This window comes from Bactrocera latifrons, unplaced genomic scaffold, assembly GCF_001853355.1.
Source record: "Bactrocera latifrons isolate USDA-ARS-PBARC rearing strain unplaced genomic scaffold, ASM185335v1 scaffold_5, whole genome shotgun sequence".
Lineage (NCBI taxonomy): Eukaryota > Metazoa > Arthropoda > Insecta > Diptera > Tephritidae > Bactrocera > Bactrocera latifrons.
This window is the reverse complement of record NW_017537156.1, coordinates 3,730,292-3,741,134: the sequence shown is the minus strand read 5'-3', so window position 1 is coordinate 3,741,134 and position 10,843 is coordinate 3,730,292. Positions and strand designations below refer to the sequence as shown.

The following is a 10,843-nucleotide window of genomic DNA, read 5'->3' as shown; positions in this document are numbered from 1 at the left end:
ATACATATATACATTTTCAAAACTAAGTTGTCAAAAAAATTTAGGGAAATTGCATACATGCGCATACATTTTTCCTCATGAGTGTAAAATGTTTAATAAATTCCCTATCAATTTTATTGGCAGGCGCAAGTGTTTAAAATGGCTATAATAAAATCCAAAAACGTTTTTAAAATCTTGAAGACACTTCCACGCATCTACGCTTATAGTTTTTTACTTAATATAATATATAAATACATTAAATATTAGTGCATGTACTATATTTGACTTAAAACTCTAACAATGAAACTTAAATTTTCAAGCAGATTTGTTGAACACGCAAGATGTCTTTCAGAAGCAATTTTTGAGAGAGTAATAAATATAGAGAAATATTTATAAGCTGTCTTCGATTCGCCAAGTATTACTTTTCACCGAATCGAACAAAATTTAAAATTGAAAATTATAAACGCGAGCAGAGAATTGGCGAATCGAAGACAACTATGTAATAATACATAGATAACATATCACTATGTAACTAGTACATATGTAAGTATGTACTTTAAATTCCATCACAATTTTTCAATTATTTCCGTAATTTATCCATATAAAAAAGTTCTCACTTTCACGTTAAGCTGCGTAGGCCACATTTAAATTAGTATGTATGTATCTCTATTCAAATATTTGCACATACTCGCAACAACCACATTTCACCGGCGAGTGAGTATCCATTTCTTTGGTTTGGAACAAATCACCAAAGTCTAGTGCTTATTTTTGTGTTAACACACTCATCAGTTGTTGAGCCACAACAACAAAGCACATTAGAAATATAAAAAAAATTATTTTGTTTAAATTTCCGGTAATTTCGCATTCGTCATTTCTTTTTTCACACACTGTTTTGTTGCAATTCGCTACGAGGCAAACCGAAATTTCCAGTGAGCGACCACTGCATCGTCACCGGCTTTGATATGCAAATTTTTCCGCATAAATTTCTATACAAAAAATGCATTTTTATTTGCCGTAAAATTATAGGAATTTATGGTGTATTCTCACTTTTTAGTGTTTTCTACAAATTAACTTGCAAAATTGTTCATTTTCATTCTTCTTGAAAATCGGACTAGGTTCAATATTGTAGGAGTTAAGGATCTTATTAAACCATAAATTTTCCAAAATTTTATTAGCCAATAAAGCTTACCACTCCGGCAAAAAAATAATCCACCGGTTCAATATCTTAACAACTAGGAATGAAGCATTTTTAATGAGTCCCTGTGTAGAAATATATATTAAGGATTAATTATATACGTGAATGCAAATTTAAAAAATATAAAAAAACTCACAAAAGAGTTATTAAAAACAACTAACACTTCCCCGAGTTTTACGCGCGCCCAACACCTTCGTGTGCAATGCAAATAAAAACAAACAAATATATATATATTTATGTAAACAAACAGTTGCGTAAAAATATTGCAAAAGTAAAAACACCAAATACGCAAAGCCACAAATTGAACGAATTAATTGCGGCATTGAAAGAAATGGAAGGCAAAGCCCCAAACGCCCACAGGCGCATGAAATTAGCGAAATATTTCCTTCATTTTTATCATTTCATACAAACACACTCACAGCTACATATTTATATACAGCCACATTCAACAATGACCTCTGAAAATTCTTTAAGGCCAACAATTATACTTCATTAAGCGAAATTTGAAAAATTTATAAATTTATTGCGAACAAAAAACACAGGAATCTATTTTTACAATACTGAGTCTACAAACATACATTTAGATATGCATATATAGACAATAAGATATATGAAAAATATTTAAAAATATTTATTACAAACATATCCACATAATTCAACTTGAGGCAAAATTTATTTGTAAAATCTTGGTTCGTGTGAATATGTAATTTAGCCTACACACACGCCACACTTCGAAATGTACGAAGAAATATTTTATTTACAGCATATAAAATTTTGCGAAGTAGAGTGATGTTTTATATTATTAATTCATTTTTTATTTAATTTTTTTTTTTTTTCATAATATTTACCCACTTTTCCATTGAATCAGACACGCACGAGTTCGTGTCAAACAATCTTTAGATCGTTTATTTATTACATTTAGCTCATGAAAAAATTAAAAAATAGTTTTTTAATAAAAAATTAAGTTTCATTAGAGAAATTTTAAGCATTAGAGGTTAAAATATTTTTTTCATTTCGCGAAATATAAAAAAATGTTTAAGTCTACAACTATATTCGTGCTGTTTGCCAAGCGCCATCTCTTGATTATTATCCCATTGTTCCAATATTCCGAACATCAGTTGGAACAGTGGCTTTGTGAGTTTTTCTCAATGTATGTATGTATTTACTTTCAAGCGTAAGCAACAGTAATTTTTTTACTCTAATACGTCGAACTTTGCGCCTGAAGAAGTGTTTTTACGAGGAATTCTCTTTCGTGAACCGAAAGTCATGGTTTTTCAGTGGAAGTGTATGGTGAACAAGCGATGGTGCTAAAAGTGGTTTGGAAGACGAAGAACGTCCACGGCGGCTAAAAACGTTTGATGAGGAGCAGAAAGCGTTACTCGATAAAGACCATTGCTCAACACAAAAACAACTCACAAAATCTTTGAGAGCCATTCAAGCTGCAAATTTCGAAACGTGTAAAAGGAATTGAATACATTTAAAAGCAATGTAGATGGATGCCATCTGAATTGAAGACGTTGAAAAATGATTTTGCATGTCATAAATGCTGCGTTAACGCTTCACTAAGGATTAATTACGTCACGCGTAAACAGAAAAACATACTGGAAATATGGATAAATAACCATATCCACAGTAAAGCCGAACATCGACGACGCTCTATACTTGTTGGAATCAGAATAGCGTGCTTTATAATTAGCTTCAAAAACCATGTCAAACCATTAATTGAGACCACTATCGACAACTCATCAAATTGAAGAGAGTGATTGCCGAAAATTACCTCTATGCCCCTATGTCGGTGCTTGCTATTCCCGCGAAGCTAATACGGCTGTGTAAACTGACGTTGAACAACACCCTCCGTCAGGATCTTGAGGGAATTACAACTGCTGGGTTACGTCGATGATATTAATAAACATTTAACTCAACAACCGCGTCGCTAGTTCTGCTTCGTCCTGGATAAGGAAGCGAAGCGTATGGGTCTGGCTTTGAATGAGGACAAAACGAAATATCTTCTGTCATCAAATAAACAGTCATCATATCGCTACTTAGGACTGAGTAGGCAACTAAAAAGTAAAGTCCTCTCCCGACAAAAAAAGACCAAAGTCTACAAGTCCCTGATCATTCATAAACAATAACATCATCTGATGAGTCGAGCTTAGAAGTGTTGAAGAGAAAGGTTTTGCAGAAGAATTGTGGTACTTTGCGGATTGGCACTGACGATTACCAGAGTCGATGAAACAAATAGCTGTACAAAATATACGGCAACATTCACGTAGATCAGCGAATCAAGATAAAGCGGCCGAAATGGCTAGAAGTTTTGAAGCTATTTGATTCAGTAGCCGCCGGTGGAAGCAATATAAGAAAAATACCTCCTGTCAGTTGGAGAGATCGGGTGGAAAAGGACCTGGCTTCGCATGGGATTTCCAATTGTCGCCACGTTGCGAAAAGAAGAAACGATTGGCGCGCTGCTGTTAAAACGGCTATAACCGTGTAGACGGTGTCTACGTCAGTAAAGAAGAAAATTGCCGAAAAAAAGAACGGAATCCGTGATTTGATACGAGGCAATCATTTTTCATAATGACAACTCTTGGCCTCGTGTTTCAAAACCGGTTAACTATTCGAAAAACAGCGATTGGGAAGTTTTGTCTCACCCGCCTTATAGCTCAGACTTTGTTTCCTTTCAGTATTATTTGTTCAGGCCGAGGCGGAATGCTGCCACTGGAATACCTGCCTCCCCGTCTTATAGCTCAGACTTTGTTTTCTTTCAGTATTATTTGTTCAGGCCGAGGCGGGATGCTCTCACTGGAATACGATTGATTCATTGTTGGCCACCCAGACGCCATACTTCTTTTGTCATGAAATCCACAAATTTTCGGAAAGACGGCAACATATTATAGCTTCAGATATTCAGATATTGTTTGCAACAAATAACCTTTCAAAGCTTCAATATAATCACCCTTTTTAACAAACATTTTTTAGTCATTTCCGCATCTTAATTATTGCTACAAAAAGAATATCATAAATTTGGATACATTTGCGCAAACATATACAAACATCACATCTAAAATATTTATAAATATTTATTTGCTATTATTTTCGAAAAGCTCTCGATCTCTTAATTATTATATTTTGCATACTGAATATTTCATAAATCAGCGTAGACATACATATTTGTACTCACATGCATGTTTTTCTTAAACGCTCTCACTTTTCGTACGTACTCTACAACACGCTCAACGAATTTCGAGTAAATCTATATCGATGAATACGTAGGTGTCTCTTACGCATTTTTGACACCATAACACCTACACACACGCAAGAGTACGCCAATATACAAGATTGGTTCTTTCATCTTTACAGTGTTGAAGCGCTCCGAAACTGCTCAGCGCTCTTTGCTTAGCTATAGCCGGCAGGTGAGTAAATACTTATTACAAGTTCACGCTTGCCACCCTTTCGCAACCTTTCACCGGTGTCGCTGTGAAAGCAACTTGCAGCTTCGCCAGAAAGCCTACAAGATCTGCTAGAAAACAATAAGATCGCTCCACTCATACTCATACAAAACTACAGAGAGACCCATGACTCGATTCTTGAACTCGTGCGCATTTTCATTGCTCTTTCTTCTCGCTGTGCCACAAATACATGCAAACATTGCATACACATACATGATATGTATAGTATATGTATGTATGTTTTTCAATGTGATCGCAAACCGAAAAAGCGCTCTGCCTGCCAGCGAGTAATACAAGTATGTGTCATAATTTAAAAATAAGCAAATACTATGCATAAATACGTAGATACATACATTTACATACAGTAGTGTGATTTCATATAATCAAGTCGGAAACAAATAGTTTGCGAACCATAGCTAAAAATTAAGCAAATATTTGTAATTCTTTCAGTTTCACTTAATATTTTTATGAATTTTCTTGTTGTTGTTTAAACTCTGCCAATGTGTGGGCGTTTCTTCATTCAAAAATTTGCAAATTCTTACATTGCCTCACTTCTTTCTTCACGACTTAGCGCTCACTAAAACAACATTAGACACATGCTTCTGCACACACACACAAACAAACATTTGAAGATTTTAGAAAAATACTAAAGTAAAGTGTTGTCAAATTCCCTACTCATTATTTCCAATACTCCAGTGCCCAAAACACAAAAACAGTACACCGCTCTCTCTAAGTTGATTGGGGTATGTGTGTGTGTGCAAGCGTGTACATGTTTATGTGTGTGTTGATAAATAGTCAAGGCGTCGAAACGGCACTTAGTTGTTGATCTTGCAAATCGTGCTCAATGGCTTTTTACTTCTCCCGGCCGGAGTACAATGTGCCAAGCAAAAAACAAAAAAAAACTGAAACCCTCAAAATTATTGGAGGCCAACAATCTTTCTGTTATTTTTTGTTTTATCATTTGAATATGGTGTTTTATTTTTTACCCTGCCTTTTTAAGATTTATTTAGACAAGAAAAGCGGTTTAGCTTTAATTTATTTATAATATAAACCTTTCAAGGCAACATGCCTACTTACATACATACACACATAAGGAAATACATTTCAAAGTTCATCCCAAACGATGACAGCTCCTCTTGAACTTGGCAACTGAACTCCACCCGGTATCGCAAAGGACCAAACTGGTCTATGCATGGCTTATTGGCCTACCAGATTAACCTAACATAACATAAAATTGCTAGCTCAAAAAAACTTAAAGAAATATTTAAGAAATTACATTCCTGGTCACGCCCTACATTTGTATAGATTCTCCAAAAATCACATTCTCAAATTTTGACTTCATTATGCCGGACGATAAAATATCTACTAAAAAAATATAAAAAATAAAATCTATAAAATGTCTACTCTGTCCCCATTGAGTGATGGAGAGAGTTCAAGCTATTTCAAAAACATATTAATTCTTTAAATACAAAGCTTTCTGAGATACTAAAAATATTTTTATTTCCATCGTATGGGGCCAGAGTTCATTATTGTCATACTTCTTTAGAATTTTTGGATAATACCGAATTCTCGATATACTTCTAGAAGATAATGATAAGTATTGCGGCCGATCACTTGATTTATTGCTATGTAAAAATTAGTTAACTGCATAAAATGTAAGATCGTTTTGAGGAGGAGCCCAGAAGATTGATAACTTCATCGAACATTCGAACGTTTTGCTACGTTTTAAGGTGATACCAATCCCCAAGTAAAGGCAGCTAAAGGTCAAATCATACCAAATCATTAACTTCGACTGAAATTGTTAATCAAATCGATGGGTTAAAATGGGAAGATCGTAGAATAAGAATTCCTTAAGTCGGCTTGCTGATAGTTATCCGACGTACATATGTACATATTCTCGTGAAAAAGTAGTTTATTCCAAAGAAACTGATTCAGGAAACTTATCTTATGCAGAGATAACTAGTACTATTATAAGAAATAATATTTCTGTGTATACTACAGGGACTTAGGTTAAGCAAAATCGCAACACCGATGTTGGCGAAATAACTTTTAGGCTACGGTAGGACTTCTTCTTTACTGCCGTAACCACCGGTTATAGCCGAGCAACAGCGCGCCAGTCGTTTCTCTTTTCACAATGTGACGCCAAATAGAGAAGTCTGATTCTTCTCCATCTGATCTTTCCAACGGAGTGGAGGTCTTCCTCTGCTTCCCCCGGCGGATACTGCGTCGAATACTTTCAGAGCTGGACTGTTTTCGTCCATTCATACGACATAACCGACCAGCTCCGCTGGCAACGCTATCTTTTAATTCGCTGAATTATGTCAATGTCGTTCCATCGAATGCGGTATTCGAGCAATGCGCAAAGGACTATAAATCTTCCGCAGAACCTTTATCTCGAAACCTCGTAACGTCGACTAATCTGATGCTGTCATCGTCCATACCTCTGTGCCATATAGCTGAGCGGGAATAATGAGTGACTCACTCCGCAGTAGCACCTGTTGGCAAGAGTTCAATGGCTGAACTACATAAAGTAAAAGGAGAATCTAATGGAAGCTATTTCGAAATAGAGATAGATATGTACATAGATATCTCAAAATTCGTTTGTCATATTTTCGATAAAGAGCCTGAGCTTAGGGATTACATGACGTTAGTGTGCGCGAAAAGTAATCAATATTGGAAAAAATAAATTTTATTACTAATAAGCCCATAATTGGTCAAAATATTATAAATGCAAATATCAAGAAACAAGAGAGCATTCAAAACTTCCATGAATAAATTCGTAATCTGGACACGTGAAACCATCGAGATTTGCTAAGATACCCAGGGCAATAAAAAAAGGTATTTTTTCTTTTTTTTTAGAGCCACGTAATTTAATTCCCTATTAATATGCATATATTTATCCCTGCGCTATTCTATTTATTCCTCTTTAATGTCGTCTCATACAATTTGGATTTATGTACATTAATTCCTTCACGAAAGACTAATATATCATAGCAAATTACCGACATCAGTTATGGGCACCCTTACATTTGTTTGTATTTCAGCTGTCAAAAATCTACTTGGTTTATTGTTGTACGCAATTTTTTTTCTCGTCTATATTTACCGATTTATGTGTGTAGGTACATATACTGTACATATATACAAATGCTTATGTGGATAAATCTTGATATATTATTTTGGGTTTACCGTTTTTTTCTCTCGTACCAAATGCCAGCATTGCTGTTATTTCTAACATTTATTATTGTCCATATATTTTTATGGAATATTTTAATTATTGTCACTACATCTGCGAAATACAAATGTTTGAACAATTTCGTTCAACACCTTCGCCGGCCACTCAAATTCAATGAGTTTTTTGGCATGAGTTCGGTTTGTCGATGTCAAGGCCCCCACATGCATACAAGCATACATATAATATGTGCGCGTGTAGCGCTTAACAATTGGACAGACATATTAATATGCGTATGTGTCTGTATACATACGTATGTATATTTGTTTGTAAATCTATATACAATAGGCCTTTATATGCGCCTATTTAAATATCCAATTTTGTGTTGTTGCTATTTTTGACTTACAAAATTTTATTTATTATTTTTCAATTATAATGGGAATTATATTTTCGCAAAAACAAAAACATTCATCAAATTAATATAATATTTTTTGCCACGCGAAATTTGTTCTTAAATGGTCTGTCTGATCCTCATAAACGTAGATGAGAAAATAGTGAATTCTCAGAAAAATACAAAAGTACACGAGGTGTGGTTCCAAAACAAGCATAATGAGGTACTATTTCGGTTTTTGAATAACCAATTGTGTAGAGATCATGATTTTGTGTAATTTATGAATTTCCAATAAAAAAGTTTTCCATACAAGATTTTGATTTTTATCGCTCAATTTGTATCGGTTTGCATCGGCGTTTCAGACAAGTGAGCAGCTTCTTAGGGAAAAAGAGACGTGTGCAAAATTTCAGACTGATATCTCAAACACTGTGCGACTAGTTCGTATGCACAAACAAAAAGATGGACATTAACAGACGGGCATGGCTAAATCGACTCATGAATACATATGTATATTTATTTTATAGGGTATCCAATGTTTCTTTCTGAGTGTTTGAGACTTTATGACAAACTTAATATATCCTATACGAGATATAAATATAAAAAGTGTAGAGAAAATTGAAATGCTGAAACTCTGTGACACATGAAAATATCCGTTCTGTAATGTGGTTCGAAAGAAGACATTCCAATTTCGCAATTGTTTCACAAATATATTGGTAGATGAATAGAAAGTTCTGATCAGGAAACACTCCAGAACGCGCTTAATGTTTTCCCAGAGCCTTTCACTCCTAGAGCGGAGAAAATTAACATTCTCCCATACGCTTCTCTTTTTGTGAAAGTATTCTAATCGAAACGGAAACGAAAGAGAAAGAAAGTATTTCTCAAATAAAAAAGACGTTGGTCGGTGATATCAGTCAAAATTTCTGCATATGAAGCACCCAAACTAACTGTAAATTTTTTCCTGAGATCACAATTGCATAAAAATGTCTCCACCGAAATACACATTTAACCACAAAAATTGTAGAAAAATTGCAACATTATTTCTTTTCTCTTATATTACATGCTTCATTCTTGCACAATAATTTCTCTTTTCGTGTTTTTTATAATCATTCATTCGATGTTTAAAAATTTTACACCCTGTTTACAATATCAACGTGCTTATTTGAAAAATAACAGAACTAACACCACATCTTAAGGCAAATCTATAACTAGTCAACAACAACAACATATCTACCTACACACCTATGTGTGAATGTGTGTACACTGACACTCATACATATAAACATAAAAGATATTCCAAATTCGAAAATCAAAAACAAAAACAAAAGCGAGAGCAAATCAACCAATCGCATGCAAAGCAGCAACAACAAACACACCAACGAAATAAATAAAATGACCAACGAAAAAAAAAATTAAGAAGAAGAATCTCAAAAATAAGCAAAAGTGCTAAAAATAAAATTTATTTAAAGAAATGAAACCATGAAAATTTTCGAAAATCCGAAAAATGAGTGGAAAACTTTTGCTAGCAAACAAAAAGCAACGGAGATAACTTGTGGAAGAGGAAATTACTATTGGAAACCGATATATGAAAATCATAATCAGAGATATTAAGATAAAACCTAACGGGAGAAGGGTTCGAAAATAATTTTTAATTATCATTTAAATGAAATTCAATAGAAAAGGTGGAAAAAAAATTGTGAAAATCGTAAAAACTTATGCCTACAATAGACTATATAAGTATTAGGGATATTTTAAGAAATATGTTATGAAAATATATGCTATATGCTAGCAAAGATATCTTTTACTTTAGAAACATTATATACGTTACATAGGCCTTTTTGGAGGACCGGGAAAGGTCGCTGATGAAGACCGTGCTAGGAGACCACCGACGATGTGCACAAGGTTTTGAACTAAAACCGTCGACTAAATATTCGTTTAATTGCCCAGATGTTAAATTTATCAAAATCAGGGTCTATCGGACCCTCGGCCTCAGCCTCGGAATCAACAATTAATCATTATTAAAGGAAAGTTCTGCTTTTTCAAAGCCTCTTCAAAAAAAAAAATTACGAAAAAACGCCTTCATACCTTCAACGAAGTCATACAAGATTTTCTATGTAGCAAAATTGAGCTGAGATTTGTTCACCATTTTTGCAGTTAAACCGAGCGATTGCTGCAGCTTTACTTTTTTCGAACTCATTTGCTTTAGCGCTAACTTTATAAATATTGTTTTTGTTTCTACTTATTATTGGTTGTTTTTGTTTGTTTTAAAAATATTCCGACTCGTTGCTTTATACCTTATTTGTATATTTTTCCGTAGCACGTTCAACACCGGTAGATAAGTTTCTGCAAAATCGGTTACGCTGCTGCTGCTGCTGACACGTTCGATTTGGTTGTTACTGTTGTTGTTATTGTTACTATTTGTGATGTATGTGTTGAGTGCAGTTGCTAGAAGCTTAATTGTTAATTTGTTGTTTTATATTTAAGCTTCACTGGTTTTTAGTTGTTATTGTTGTTGGTTGCGCGTCGATGACACTTTTTGTATATTAATTATAAATATTTTTATAATTACTTTTTTGAAATATTATATACTATTAAGGTTATATGTAGCTGCACGCCTGCTTAGGGGAAAGTTAAAAAAATATTTAAACATATGTATGTTTACGGAA

At 34.0% G+C, this 10,843-nt stretch overlaps 2 protein-coding genes across 2 annotated transcripts in view; one reads left to right on the top strand and one right to left on the bottom strand.

Moving 5' to 3' along the window:
• LOC108973691 (dnaJ protein homolog 1) overlaps positions 1-10,709 on the bottom strand; it is a 46,413-nt gene extending 35,704 nt beyond the window's left edge. Inside the window, exon 1 of the mRNA XM_018941101.1 lies at positions 10,472-10,709. The gene's annotated coding sequence lies outside the window, so the exon portion shown is untranslated. The remainder of the gene's footprint in view (positions 1-10,471) is intronic.
• The window catches only part of LOC108973687 (ubiquitin conjugation factor E4 B), a 35,427-nt gene that overhangs the window by 420 nt on the left and 24,164 nt on the right, over positions 1-10,843 (top strand). The window lies entirely within an intron of this gene.